Raw genomic sequence first — 12340 nt, 5'->3', positions numbered from 1 at the left:
GTCAAACATAATGTATAAAAGTTCTGTAAACTCAAAAAAAAAAGAAAAGTTTTTTACTTGTGGATTCAAGTTCAGTAAGCTTGCATTTTACATTAAGCCGAGCATTAATATTAAGTTAAGTCCCCATGCAAATCTGCGGAGCCCAAGAAGTCACCCGCAAGAAGACCCGCAAATCCGTGGCCACAGTTTTGCAATTTGTCAAATCATGCCCATGGATTAATAAATCGTACCCACGAATTTCCAATCCGTGCACTCAGATTTGTAAACTGTACCTTCAGTTTTTCAATCCATACCCACGAATTCACAATCCGTGCAGACGCTTTTGCAATCCGTTCCCACAGTTTTGCAAAGATTTGTGGCCCATCCGTCATTTTAGAAATCTGTAGTCTTCCAACACAAGAACAGAACAAGCTTCTAGTTCTGTTAACCAACCTTTTGTATATTGTTTTATTGTAAATCAAATTGAATACAGCTGTCTTAACTGCATGCTTAAAGTCTAGGCTATAGTGGCGACTGGGTGGAATAGATAACATTTAATAATAATTATGCATCATTATCTTGTCCATTTATTTATTTGTCATATTCTAATACTCTCACATTTTATAGACAGGGGTTGGAGTACTTTCAATAGGCCTACATTTTGCCCTTAATTTTCTAATGTCAAACATCAATACAAAATACATAAAGCCTTTCCATGACAACCTTCAGTTGACCAAGGAGCCTAAGCCTCCATTCATTCTTTATAATTATTATTATTACAGGGTTTTTCCTGCATTGAAAATATTTTGGCGGCCACCAAAATTAATCTTTGTCCTTCCAAAGATGTATTTGATCATTTAATGTGGCAATACCTGCCGTTCTGCAGTACCAGTATACACCAATAACCCAATGCTTTCAAACGCTCCCATGAGTGTTTGTGTTAGTGCTTTGTGAAGAATGTCAAAGGTTTCACAACGTGTTTTTGCAGCATTGAGCATTGAGCAATGTAGCCAATCAAAGACATATCTGTTGAGCGCGTGAACACAGTGGCCAATCATATGTTTAAATTCGTCAGAATCATCTCAACACCAATCAAAGTGGTGAAGTTTCCGTTCACCACAAGTTCTGCATGCTCACGAAGTTCTTTAATTATAACCAACTTATAACCAACTTTAATTATAACCAAGTATAAAACACAATGTCAGAGATGCAGCTTCATTGATTATAACGGGAGTTTTCGCAAGAGCACAGCTTCAGTGATTATAATAGCAGTGATCATTGCTCAATTTCTGTATATAATGTATATTTTTTCATGCTTCTAACTACACATTGCAAAGTTTATGGATTGACAACCATATTTAAATGTGTGATTGAATCCAATAGACAATGATAACCATAGCAATGGACAAAACAAAACAATCTCAAATGATCTGTGCATTAATTCCTGGAGTGTAAATGCAAAATAATAGACCTGCCACTTATTCTATATAATATGTAATGGTACTTTCTTGTTCACTTTTGAAATCAGTCACTTAATTACTTTTTACATTTATGTTTACAGATTTTTCAGTTCTAAACACTTTTTTATGACCTGTCCTGGCAGTGATTATTTGTATTTAATGACTAAATAGGATAAGTTAATATTACAAACTGTTTCTTTGCATTTATTTTGGATTTATTGTCAGTCCTGGGTTCGCCTTTCATATGGGTAGGGTACTTTATACTGTGTCTGTGGATGACCGTGTTGTTGTTGTTGTTTTTAGTTTACTACATTACCATGTAAACCTACTGCAGTCAGTGTAACTGATAGGTGAGCCATAGTTAAATCAGTCGGCGCAGATTTCTAAAATGAGGGATGGGCCACAAATCTGTGAGTACAGTTTTAAAACTGTGGGAACGGATCATGAAAGCGTGGATTATGAATTTGCAAGTACAGATTGAAAAAAAACGAACATACGGTTTACAAATATGAAAAACTTGACATTGTAAGTTTAATATTCTAAGTTGCTTGTAATATGAAAGTTGACTTTTTTGTGTGTGTGTAATGTCCACCTTTTCTACATTTGATACTTCAACCAATTTGTCTGACAAAATGAAGTGCACTGAAATAGTGTGAACACACCTTTTTGCGCATACGCATGCATTTATTGCATATTTTAACTCGTACCTATACTCGAGTTTGCTCCATTGACACCTGCACTTCGGCAGACAGCTATCCACCCCGGTGTAATTGGCAGACAGGCGTAAAAGTGGCTCAGCGCACGGTTTGAAGGAGTGCAGTCGACAGAGCGTGAGCCAATCAGTCATGCCTCTCCACCCAATCAGACATGTTTGATTCTGATTAGCACTTGGCTAAAGAAACCAACTTAGCCTGAAAAAACAGCTCTCTGCATCTCGTTGCTGTTTAATGTGTGTGAATTACGCCAGGCTTGTTTGGAGCGAGCTCTGAGTTTAAAACGAGAGCTACATGAGAAATGACTCTCAGGTGATAGCATCTCCAGACTTTTAAACAGCTTGTGGTTATAGTTCAAAGAAGTCATACTACGCTGGCATTGTGAAATTCAGATCCAGTGAGCTTAATTTTTTATTTGAACATTGAAAGCTTGGGTTATACTGTGTGTTTTGGAGAGGAATGTGATTAGGTAAGGTCTTGGCCCACTGGACCAAGTTTATTAGGCCAGTGTAGTTATTTTATCACCCTCCCACCCCCCATGGCTAGCGTCTTAAGCTGATGGCGCAGTTGCACTCTTTTGTGACTGATGGAGTCGCTCCATGGCTGCGTTGTGACAGAAGTGAGAAAGCCATTGAGACAGAGCACTGACATTTAAGGATGACCTTTTCCAAGAACCTCATCATCTATTACCCAACTGATCTCCATTGCGCAGCACAATTTATACACCCCTGCTGTGCATACATTTGCTGCTAGGCGGAGGATGTGATGTGTTTGCGTGCCGACTGTCAGTCAGTTAACTCCTGCGCAAACCTGCCGGCAAGGGTACGGTGAAAGTCAGAGGCTCCACTCTGACAGACGAGCTGTCGCACTATATTCTGCGTGGTACTCTGGCAAAATGGTGACGTTGGAGACGGCCCTTGCAGATCATCTTCATAGCTGCATAATCTCCGTCGATCATCCGAGGGCTGTTGCTCTTCCTCCACTTGCTTGATGCAATATTATGTTTAAAACTGAGATTCTCAACCAAGGCAGGCCCGGTTCAAGAAATAAAAATTGCTTCTGAAATTAGTGAGGGTGATCTAGTGTAGATGTAATGTGTAAGCGACGGCTCTATCATAACAAGAATAGCAATGTACAATGAGACATTTAAGTTTATTTACAAGTCATTATTTTTACAAATAATTGTAATAGAATTTCAAAAATGTTGATAAGAAAATGTGAGTATTTTCTATTAATCTATTAGTCGTGCATTTACTTTGCTTAATGCTTATTTATTTTGACATGGCATATTTTTGTCCCATGCTATGGTTATCACTGTCAGTTATTGCAATTTTGTGATTGAATCCCACATTTATATGTGAATGCCACTTCTGATGCTTAATATGTAATTGGCTGTTGGTCATCTTAGCAGCATGGAAAAAACTTTTGTTTTTCAAAATACTCTGAGTGGATTCTGACTAAACTAAAATCACCCCTGATTGGCCATTGTGTTCAAGAGATCAACAAACATGACAGTGATTGGCTACATTGCTCACCACTGCAAAAACACGGTGTAAAAAGAAACATTTGATGTTCTCCAGAGCGCAAACACAATACGCACAATACCTTTTTGTAAAGTATTACCAACATTTCTTATTATCGATGTTGAAAACAGTTCTGCTGCAAAATATTTTGTGGAAACATTTTTTCCGGATCCTTTGATGTTTAAAAAGTTCAAAAGAACAGAATTTATTTGAAATAGAAATGTTCTGTAACATTATAAATGTCTTGATGCTAAATAAAAATATTCATTCCTTACAAAAAATATCTTACAGAACCCCTGATTTAAAGCCTGATACTCAAGAGCAGCTTCTATTTTATGATTATTTATTAGCAGTAAGGTAATAAAATGAATGAAACGCATACTTTAGCTAGGCTAAACGGTACGTGTGATTTGAATGGTATTCATTATTTATGGACAGGGCCCATGAAACAGTTCATCGCATGGTAGCGATTTCATCTAGCTCTTGAAGTGGAGTCCTAACGTTTGTATTACAATGATCATAAAAACACCCTCAAACCAACCCTGTTGATGTGTTGGTGTGTAGTAGGATACCAGGCCGATGGTCATGTTTCTGTTGTTTCTCTCTTGTTTGGTTTGGTCCTGATTGAAAGCCAGTGTGTGTAAGTCAGAGACAGCACCTGTTGACTTCCTCTCTCCACACTCTCCTCTGGTCACACTCCAGCGGAAGGTTTGTCCCTGCACCTTGTACATCTTCTCTATCTTGGGTTTCTGGATTATATTCAAACCATCCCTCCTTATATAGTGCAACCTGCAGTGCTCACCCTCATGTTATTTCAAATCTGTCATTTTTCAGATAAATAAAAAAGGAGAAATGTATGGGGGCTAAAACTTTCAAAAGTGATGCATATGTGAAAAAAAAAAAAAAAAAAAGTTTCTTCTCACTAAAAATCTTGACATCCACCCTTGGTGCATTCATTATATGTACTGAGATCAGTAGAAATGCATTGTTATGTTTTATGTACTATCAGAGTTTTTATTAATATTTTGAAATAGATTTGTTTTCATTTTACGTTAATATTTTATGTGATTTTATCATCTTTATTGTTTTTATACATATTAATATTTAGGTTTAATTCATTTTTATTTCAGTTTTTTTTATTTTTTTATTTCCATTTAGTAATTTTTATGCGTCAACTAAAATTTCAGTTTCTCAACATTTCTAATTTTACTTTAGTTTGTTTTTCATCTAAAAAAATATATATATATATATCAGTGCTTCCCACACATAGACTTTACTTGGGACGGCCACCCAAGTATATTTGGAGACACATTTTTGCTTTTATTATTTTTATCCTCTTATCCTTTTATATCCGCGCAAGATCAATGAAATCAATCAAGGAAAAGCGCAGATTTATGCCAAGCGATTGCTAATGAACTCAAGTTGATGAATTATTGCAAAGTCTACATTATGGCCTTTATATAAAATGTTTTAGAAGATTGTAAGAATCTGAAGGATCAGCCTTCAATAGATCATACATTTCAAAATAAGAGTCCCGGTGTATTTCGGGCTTGTTTATAATTAAAAGTCACACGCTAAGTTTTTTCTTTCGGGCATTATTGGTATTTTGGTTACACAATAAATTGTATTTAATTTGATTTCCATTTAATTCATAGTAAATTACTGTAGTCTTTCCCACAGGAAGAAAAGACTCAGAACATTATTTTACACATATTATTCATTTTATAAATTTTACTAGTAAAATCTGTGTCCCATTCACTGAGAGAGAGACTATATGACAGCAAGGAGAACATAGGAAAAGGTTAACCATTTAAATGCTGTAATTTTGCATAATTTACAATGCATAATATTAGTATGTAATTAAATGGAATATGCTATGTAATTAAAATTAATTTCAATAAAAAAAAATACTGTTAAAAATCACACATTATTTGTTTGTCACATGTAGTAGACCATTTTTGTGCTGTGGGTAATAGGAGGATTTTTCACCCGGCTACCACCGCAAGTATATTCAAACCTGTGGGAAGCACTGTGTGTGTGTGTATATATATATATATATATATATATATATATATATATATATATATATATATATATATATATATATTTCAGCTTTATTTCAGTTTAAAATAAATTAAACTAATAAAAAAAAATGTTTTATTTAAGGATCATAACCCTGGTTTTGATCCATTTCACAAAATGATTCATTCACAGTCCAGTCAGACCAGATTTATGATACTTTTATGGTCCTTTTCCATCCTTTTTTAAAGCTTAAACGCTCCAGTCCCCAATAACAGTCTGGGAACAACATGAGGGTGAGTAAATAATGAAGAATTGTCGTTTTGGATGAACTAATCCTTTAACACTCATCAATATTTCATTCTTTATTCCGCCCAGTTCAAGTATTATTTTTTGTTCTCACCTTTTTTTTCCCCCTCAATCTTTGCCATTTCTCTCTGCTTCATTTTCTTGGACCTATATGTGTCTGTTAGTTGACTGCATGCCTCTCTAGTGGTTCTGATAGAAACCGTAGATCTAGATTTGAGTAGGTTGTCATGTCTGTTAGCTTGTTTTTGGAAAGAATGCATTATGTCTGCCGTCTCTTCTCTTTGGATCTTTTGCTTTATACATTTTGGATCGAAAGTACTTTTTCTCATTTATACTTCTTCAGCTCGAAGATACTTGTCAGAGGAGGTGTGTAAAACAATATCTGACTTATTGAGATCTCCTGCAGCATGTGTCAGAGTGAACCGGGTGTTTATAGAATGACAATCTGGCAGTGCCGCCCCACTTACTCTTATAGCTCTTTGGCAAACTGAGAGAGATGACTCACAGGAGATGCAGAAGTTATCTGACACTGCACATCTCACAAAAGCACATCCTAGAACTGGAGACCTGACAACCTCAGCACCTCGGCTCACCTGGGCCAGGGACAAAGGGCCACCGGTGTCCCTAGGGCGAGACATGTCCCTCCAAATTCTTTCAGGTTTCTCCATCCCTTCCCTCCCTCCATCTGTTCTTCTTTCTTCAGCGAGGTTAAAGTACGCCTCGTGTGCACTCGCGTGTGAGTTAGAGAAGCGGGAGCCACAGAAAACCGGTGTCACTCTCCATTAGCTGTCGTATCCTGACAGACAGGCCCCGGACTGCAGCTGTGTCTACCTCGTTCGCTGTGGTGTCCGCAGGTGCAATCTAGGCCAGGCCGTCTCTATGGTGCCAGCCGCCCATGCTGCAAATATGAAACGCACTTCATACTTGTCTGTCACGCTCCTGATGAAGATAGATGTATGTTTTCACCGTCTTGCAGCTAGCTGTCCGCTTCCCCTCTCCACCTATGCACAGAGGTGTGAGCGCTAGCCACAAAACTAGGGTTTTTCGTTATTTTCGAGCCTAAACGTTGAAACATTATCTGCAGACAAATTATTCGATGCCTTCTCTAGCTAAAAGGGACATGTTGTAATGATAATTACTCAAATATATACGACTAGAAAAGACCATCTCTGAATGGAGAGTGATTCTCTGTGGAGTCGGCGAAGGGCACTTGTAATTCTTTAAAAATGACATAGGTGGAAATGAGGTAGCTAATTGTGGATGTTCGGAAATTTCAAAGCTAATTTGGAGGCACATTTGACAAGTTTATTGACACCTAGTAGAGGATATGTTAGAGAGGAAGAGTGCTGCCGGCTTTATTCAAGTGGAGAGAGATTGAGAGACAGAGAGATAAAACATAATGTCTCTGAGTATGGAATTGCAGGGTCAGTGCTTTTTATAGAACGACAGTCTGTATTTTTGTTGGAGTGTACGGATTCCCTCTCTGCGACTGACATTTCTGCCTGGAGTAGATGATTGTGTGAAATGCTATTTCCAAGGCAGGCCGCAGTCCTTGAGCTTTTTTAAAGAAGTGTTTGAAAGTCACATTGCGAAATGTCAGCTTTTCCATCGTCCCCCCATGAAAAGACTCTGTAAATGGCAGTATTTTGCTAACATCAGCAGGCTAATTGTGGTAATAGACTGCTGACAGGTCAGGTGTGAGCCGTACAGACTGCGCTGAGCCTGATCCACGTGGAGAAAGGTTTTTTTTTTTTTTTTTTTTTTTTTCTCCCTCCTCCTTCAGTAGCGGACAGACAATGTTAAATTGCAATGCAAACACATTTTAGTTTTACTAAGACTTTTCTGCTGGACGAACAGAATTTCATCTTGGTGTCTCCATGAAACACAGAGCTCATCTCAAGAATCTCCTTGAATCATTTGTTTTTACTCAATAAAAGTGGTCTGATGTGGAAGTTGGGAGTCATTTAGTTAAATAAGATGTTGATTTGACTTACTCTCAAGATGAAGCAGAAAGCAAGGGGTTAGCACACAAAAACAAAAAAGGTAGAAGCAGAACTGTGGCTTTTTTTCAGTTTTGCTTTTTGTTTAGTGTTTTTGTTTGTTTTTGTAGTTTGTTTTGCAGTTTGTAGCTTTTGGGGGAGGGGGGTTGCTTTTTATATTTTGTTTTTACATTTTATTTTGTTTTCCATTTTGTTGTGTTTTGCAATGTATGTTTGCTTTGCTTTTTGATTTTCCTTTCTTTTTTGTTTTGCTTTTAGTTTTGCTTTTCATTGTTTTTGTTTTGCAATTTGCTTACATTTTTGCTTTATTTGTTAAATTGTATATTTTTCATGATACTGCAACATGTTGATTTGACTATATGATTGTCAGATCTTGACAGATGAAATCTGTCGCAGTTTTTCTGTGAATAGCATTTCAAACAGTGAATCTAAGTGCATGGTCTGAAGCACATGGCGCAAATGCACTTAGGGCGTGTCCAAATCCTCTTTTGCTATTTTTGCAACAAGAAAAAATGGTGGTCGTGCCAGGCACATGGTCCAAAAGGGTTGTACCTAGTCTCTAATTGGTTTATTGCATGTTACGCACAAAACACACCCATGACACATTAAGAGTCTCATTTCCCATTCCCTTTAAAAGCCAGTTGCGCTTGCACCATGACGGAATCGCCATTTACATGGCGGAATTTGCAAGCAGAAAGACTGAATGCTGCTCCAGAGAGGAAATGGATCTGCTTGTGCGCAAGGTTAAATCATTATGATCTTTTATTTTTAATATTTGGCATATTTGTGTGTGTAACATGCAGAATGTGCACGTGTTGTGCACCCGCCTAAAGGCACGTATTACTAACGCGCCCTTTAAATAACAAAAAATACTGCGCCATTGACTTTAGACCAGGTTTTTGTTGGTCAGTTGTCGCAGTCGTTTTCAGTTGCCACAAAATAGCAAGATGCCAACAATGCACCTGAACACACCTCATTTTCAGACCAGCGCACCCATGGGCGAGTGCACATATGGGTGCGAGTGCATTTGCTATTTAAACGACATGGGCATTGAATCTGAAAATCATAACTGCATCAGGCTGAATTTGGCAAAAAACACTTGCGTCGTGTCTGGCGCCGCATTGCGCAGGGGGTATAATGGGGCCCAGTGTATCTTATGCCTATCTAGAGCTTTAGCACTTCACTTTCCCTACAGCCTTACAGATCAATACAAGCAGGTCTATATATGATTTGCCCCAAAAAAAGTAGATGTTCTTGTACAAGGAAAGATTACTGCCTGCGGCACAGTAGTACCATCCTGAGGGCTAGAACTCACAGTTGCTGTCCGTTTTGACAAATAAGGAATAATTCAGGACAGAAAGTCTCAGTTTGATATGAACTGAGAAGTATGTGTTTAACCAGAAATGAGCCACCTTAACTTTTATTGCTGTCAAGCTTTTATTTCTTACTTATGTCTCCCTCATTGTTAGTGTTAAGCAGACTGTATAATTAATAAAACAACTGTACTGTTAAATTTTCTTTTTTAACTCGAGCATCATATTGACCAACCATTATCTTGCTCTTGTCTTAATACTGCACTGGCTGTCACTCGATGCAGTCTTTACTTTAATGCAACTAGAAAAAAGACTATCCACTACTGTGTTGATGCCTGTAGCAGTGACAAATTGCCACTCTCTGTTCATTAAACAGCTGATAAAAGGGCCTCTTATTTACGTATTCATGTATTTATGTATCTGTTTCTTGATGCTGCTCTGACAGATATTATGTATAACAACACAAAGCTACAGCGGTAGGGGGGAGTAAAAAGCAACCAGTGCTTTCATCTCAGCAACAGCTCTGAAGCACCCAGATGGGCTTCGTAATGGTGCGGTTGACAACCTTCCAGAGTGCATCCATTCTGAGCTCGCTCCCACGTCGGCCCCCTGTCCCTCCCCTTGCTGGGGGGTCTGGGCTCAGTACAGATGTTGCCCAGACAAAGGCACATCTGGATGACCTACTCCCAGCTGTTCAGACACGACCTCAGAGTGTGTTTGTGGGCCTCCATGCGGCTCATAGAGGCAAAATGATGAATAGACGAGGTGCTGTCGTACACCCACCGTGAACGAGCGCTTCACATTTCTATACCACTATTCATCAAGTCGGGGGAAGTGAGTTTACGCATCTATCACCTGTCAACGATGCACACGCTCCCCCCAAACCTGCCATTATAGAGTAATTAGATTTCTCTTTGAGCGAAGGGGAGAGGCCTGTGGAACACAACACAGTTCGGTATTTGTTTTTTGTGGAAGGAGAACAGAAGATATTAAGCTTTTTGTGCAGTTTGACTGTGGGGTTGCCGTTAAAGGAAGTGTTCACAGTGCCTATTAATGGAAGAACACACATAAACGCACACAAAACTCACACCCTGCGTCCTCGTTCATCCCAGAGTTATTCACAGAAGCATAAAACATTCCGAGTGCTATTCTCTGTCTGATTGGCAGCATACAATACCATGGAACATCACGGAGGAGCCATTATTGTGGCAACTTTTGATGTTTAAAAACGGCAGTGTTTAATTTAGCTCCACTTCCCACCCCCCCACCCCCCTCACTTCCACTTGGTCAAAGTGAATCATTTGCATGCGCTTAGAGAGAGAATTAGCCGGCAAAGGTAATCAAGCAGCCCTATTCCGCCAGATGGCTTTCTCTATAGACAGTAAATGGGCAGTTTTTAACTGTGTTTTATTCCGTGTTTCTGCTTCAGATAGCACTGTCATTGGATGTGATCTACCTGGATAATAAACATAATTTCTGCAGGCCGTTATTAGACCTTTCCTGCCACAGCATTAAAACGAACAGCTTTTCAGGTCTAATTTTCTATGTCAATGCAAACAAAGAAACCAGGTGTGTTTGTTGTATGTGCGGTAATGTCGTATTTTGCGTCCCGCCGTCCCCGCTCCATGGAAATTAGGCGTAATATTTATGCAGATTGCAGCAGGACTCAGCCATTGTTGTGCATACCGGGGCCGGGGAATGTTAGACAAAAAGGACGTCTCTGTACCCACAAACCGCCCCCCCTTGGCGGGGACGAGGCGGGCCATGCCGCACGCGCCTGTAAAAGGTCTTCATTTGTTTGTTGTTAAAGATCTAATTAGGAAGATGAGGGGAAACAGGACGGGATGGCAGCTTGTCTAATTAAGAGGCGCGTCCAGAGTTCCCTTTGAACCTCAAGGACGCCCATCTATTAGTGAGGCCCATCAAAAATGGATTCAGCCTAAGTGCATTTTTGGTTGCTTTCCTTAAATGATTAAAGATGTGCGCACTGGAGTGGGCTTTCCCCTCCTCTCCGGGAAGCCGAAACACTTGAAGATTCTGAGCATACCTCAGGCATTTCCTTCGTTTTTGCGCAGTTAGCGGGAGAGAGCTTGAACGTCGAGATGCATCTGTGATTTATTCGCATTTGGGAGTGTAGGTACTGGCAGGACGGGGATTTTCGTGCTCGTTTCTGTTTACTGATCGTAAGCATTTTATTCAGTACTTGTGCCTGTGAATTATTTCACCGGTCTGTTTTGGCAGTCCCTGAAACAGAATGTAAAAACAGGAATTTTTAACACATATTTCACTTTGCTCTTTCTTGGAAAGACGCCTGAGAAAGGTACATTACATAGCCAAAAATGTGTCGACTGCAAACACCACACCTGTATGTGCTTGTTGAAAAATTAATTGCAAAACCATTGGCATTAATGGGGTGTTAGTCCTTCCTGACAGCTTCCGCTCCTCAGGTTGCAGGGATTTGTTTCTTCTCAAATGTCTTCAACAGAGGTTCAGGTTTGGGGTTTGTGCAAGCCAGTCAACGTCCTACATGCCAGAATCCTTAAAAACAAATCTTTATTAACTTTGCTTTGGGGGCTTTGGTACACCTCATTCTACTTTATATGCTCGTGTAATGAGATTGCATGACTGTACATTTGTCTTTATGCATCTGTTAGTAATAAGAGTAGCTGGAATAACAAAACTTGCGAATTAGCTGTAGTTGTACACCAGCGTGAATTGATGTGTTTTAGTTAGTTTTTTTAAAATCCTTTCAATTTAGTTTTATGTACGAAATATTTTATTTGAATGCACAATTAAACAAAATATTCAAATTTATACATGTATCATCATTTAACAAAATCAACGTTTGAAAACAGTCCTTGTTGTGAAGACCAAAAAAATTACATTATAATAAGTGGTTTAGTGAGTCATAACAGAAGGAGCGTATTTACAGTGTGATTTGAACATTCTGCGCAGATTTTGATGAAATTTAAAAACCTTTTGTTCCAGATTAACACTGGTGTCCACATAATTTATAAGCAATAC

At 38.8% G+C, this 12340-nt stretch overlaps 1 protein-coding gene across 10 annotated transcripts in view; it reads left to right on the top strand.

Moving 5' to 3' along the window:
- Nucleotides 1-12340, top strand: part of msi2b (musashi RNA-binding protein 2b) — a 288248-nt gene that overhangs the window by 253940 nt on the left and 21968 nt on the right. The gene's annotated exons all lie outside the window — the stretch shown is intronic.

This window comes from Chanodichthys erythropterus, chromosome 17, assembly GCF_024489055.1.
Source record: "Chanodichthys erythropterus isolate Z2021 chromosome 17, ASM2448905v1, whole genome shotgun sequence".
In the NCBI taxonomy this organism is placed as follows: domain Eukaryota; kingdom Metazoa; phylum Chordata; class Actinopteri; order Cypriniformes; family Xenocyprididae; genus Chanodichthys; species Chanodichthys erythropterus.
Note: the sequence above shows the minus strand (reverse complement) of the source record. Positions and strands in the feature narration are given on the sequence as shown.